Source organism: Talpa occidentalis, unplaced genomic scaffold (genome assembly GCF_014898055.3).
Source record: "Talpa occidentalis isolate TD23 unplaced genomic scaffold, MPIMG_talOcc4v2.1 talOcc4.4, whole genome shotgun sequence".
NCBI lineage: Eukaryota > Metazoa > Chordata > Mammalia > Eulipotyphla > Talpidae > Talpa > Talpa occidentalis.
The window spans coordinates 122734214-122737605 of record NW_023604295.1 but is presented as its reverse complement, the minus strand read 5'-3'; the positions used below and the strand labels follow the sequence as shown (position 1 = coordinate 122737605).

At 43.2% G+C, this 3392-nt stretch overlaps 1 non-coding gene across 1 annotated transcript; it reads left to right on the top strand.

Annotated features, from left to right (window-relative positions):
* The first annotated feature begins 1899 nt into the window (after positions 1–1899).
* LOC119258319 (U6 spliceosomal RNA) lies at positions 1900–2001 on the top strand. Its single transcript, XR_005128190.1, has one exon. It is a non-coding gene; the product is annotated as a U6 spliceosomal RNA (small nuclear RNA).
* The last annotated feature ends 1391 nt before the right edge of the window (positions 2002–3392 follow it).

The following is a 3392-nucleotide window of genomic DNA, read 5'->3' as shown; positions in this document are numbered from 1 at the left end:
ATCCTAACTCATACAGAATCCAATCTTTGAGTACTTTTTACATAGAGAAAACTCAGAAGTGAACCCAATGCTTGAAAATAATCATGCTAAATTTAAGGGAAGGTCCCCAATTATAGTATTCTAATTACTACATCAGAATTACCTGAGGGGGCTTATTTAAAGTGATTCCTGAACTTCATACCTCATACCTTAGACTCTTCCAGATTTGGACTGGGAGAAACTATCTAACTTAGCAAAGTCATTATTATTCATCCCTGGCATCCTACTGCAGGCTAGCACTAGGCTGAGGCCAGTGAAGAGCCCTAGGTACAAAATTTAAGGAGGTGCTCACCCTTTGGATTGTGCAAGTGCAGAGTCCTCATTTGGCTTCACCCTTTTCTCTGCCATGATTCAGATGGGATAAAATTAACAGGTGATGCCTCTTATTAATGGGAACACCCCACTCAAATGATCTTTCACGTAAAACAATTCTTCAGGGTTGGTTCCAGCACTGGAAAGACATATTTACCTATAAATGATGCCATGTACAGTTGAATTTCAATTTGGATATGCATCTTAGTGTCAAATGACATCAATTCCCTTTTGAGTTGAAAGGGAAACTATTATAGCCCTGATTGTCTTGGTTCCTGTTCACAGTGAACACAGGAATATGACAGCAAAATGTAGCATCGGGAGTCAGTGGGTGTCAGATATGAACATGGTGATGACTGGGATCCTCATGTGACTACTGAGCACTCAGATCTTGGTTACTGGAATTACAAGTGGAAATGCGTAGTTGTTTGTAAAAATGTGTTAAGCTTGGCTATTCCTGTTTCCCAACAACATTTTAGGACACATATATGCTGCAGTCTCCCAGAAATAGAAGTGTGGGTAACTTAACCCAAAGTCGTGGTTACTGTGTTCTGCCTGGGTGAATGGTATGTCAGCAGAATGAGTGAGTCAGCACAATGAATGATGATGAGACTCGAGGACTGACGTTCTGGAACTTACTGAGAATGCCTAATGAAGGTGGGCAGGAGGTAGAGGGGTTGGTGTGGCAGACACAGGGAAGCTGGCACACAGCTTTGGCTGAAGCAGCCCATAGGCTGCGAAGAGCTTAGATATACATTTCACTCCAAATTTCACAATTCAGGCTTTTTCACTTCATATTTTGTGATTCTGGCTTTCAGTCTTCTAGGTGTAGTACTGATGGGAACAGCTGGTGGCCTGTAGCAAGAGGTCAACCACAAACATGTGAACTGTAGAAGAATCCTCTTATCACACCCTCCCTTGAGCTAGAGAGGCAACATTAGAGAACCTCTCATCTCATTGTGACTGGTAGGCACCCAGCACTCATCAGGCAAATATTTAACAAGTAGTTGCTAAAAATAATGACCACTTTTTCCTGCCTGATGTGTGCTGGGGACTCTACCAGGTTCCTCCATCTGTAACTGCCTCGGACTTATGACAGCAAAACTCTGTCCTGTATTTTACTGTGGGCAGGGGAATGTCGTAATCCTTCCCATGAACTGCGTATTGAGCGTTATCTTGAGGCTGCTTCCCTCCTTCGCTTTCTGGCAGCTTTTTAAGGTGGCACGAAGCAGGAACTAGAAAACCACAGCTGGATTAAATCAACACCCAAATGTGTCAGGGTTTGGAGGGAACCCAAAATGTGTTTGCTGCCTGGATGATTGAGAACCACACCTGGTATCCAAGTGCAACAGAGACCTGCCAGTGCAACCAGGCAAGGCTGCAAGCTCACTGGAAACTGCTCCTAGTACAAGGAGCTCCCGGTGACTCTGCCTGCAAAGTCACACTCATTTAAACAGAAAGGTCAGATGTTTTTACAGGATGTAGCCTAACATTTGAAGGAAAGAAATGACATGTCTTGAATTTGTTTTAAAATAGTTAATTTTGCGCACGCTTTGGCAGCTGATATACTAAATTGGAATGATATAGAGAATATTAGCATGGCTCCTGTGCCAGGATGACACATAAATTCATGAAGCATTCCATAGTAAAAAACAAACAAAAAAAAAAAACTTTAAGAATTTTAGCAAAGAATAAAGAAAAACAATAAAGAGGGCTAGATAGAATAAGTCTGACAAAATAATGGACACTGTTGACTCTGGATGTTAGGAAAATAGGGATATACAAAATATAAAATTTTGTGAATTTGAAGTGTTATAATTAAATATCTGTTTAAAGAGTTGAGTTGATCATTATGAAGCCTGTTACCCTTTCAGTAAGTCAGTGTTTGTCTTTGCATACCATTTCTTTAACATAATAGCAAGCAATAAGGAGCCAGAATTCTGTGGCACTGATTTGGACTATCCTTCCTACCCACTCCTATCCACCATCTGGTTGGGTTCAGGACCCTTATTTTCAGTGAAAAGATAGCAGGACTGGAGCTCAAGAAATCTGGGTGCTAGTTGGTCTGTTCATTGGCTGTGAGATCTCAGACAAGTCACTGCCTGCTCTGCAGCTTCTTGCCTCCTTCTTGCCTTGTCACCTAGGGATGGCCCTGTAAGGACACGCACCACACGGGTCACTGGGGCACATGTGAAATAAGGACACAGTGAAGTATTAACATCAATAGTATGAACTTGGACCATGGGGCCACATGCCCTGGCCCCCAAGACCTCATTCATAAGCTGAGGGAGGTGACATGAACATTCCCAAGACTGTGAGAATCATCCAGGAGGTGAGTTAAAATTCAGATTCTGGGCTACACCTGACCCACTGAATTCAGATTTCTAAGGGTGGGATCTGGGAAAGCTACACAACTGATTGTGCATTGCAACCTAAGCAGGAGCAACTGAATTAAATAATGGCAGCGATTCTTTCATCCTCTAATAGTGAAACTGCCTGGGGGGCTGGGGGTCTATTGTGCCCAGCTATTTTAATGGTTATGTACAAGTCTCAGATATGGGGTAATTTCCAGGTGGTTAACATTTGAAGAGAACCAGAATAAAGGAGGAAGAGGGAGTCTGAACTAGTCCGGTGAACCAAAGTCTTTTAGTCACAGGTGAACATATTAGGAGAGTGGAAGGGCCCACTTTGGGCTCAAGCACCGAGTATATAAAAATGGTGACCTTGAAGAGCTTAGAGCAGGAAAGGTAATTGTCTCAAGAGAGAGCAGCGGGCCTCCCTGATGGCGCAAGTGGTTAAGCACCACACTATGAAGCCAATCGCAGCCTCTGCAGCATGAGTTTGATCCAAGGCAGGCTGGGGAGCAACCCACATGGCCAAGTAGACCTCACCTTTCTCTCCCACTGCTCCCCTCAGCAATGTATTTCAGTTCTGCTCCCCACTCTGTCTTTGGTGAATCCTCTCACCCCCGGTGTCTCTGCCCTGTACCCCAGCTCTTATATGCATAAATAAATAAATCTTTAAAAATATAAATTTAGGGC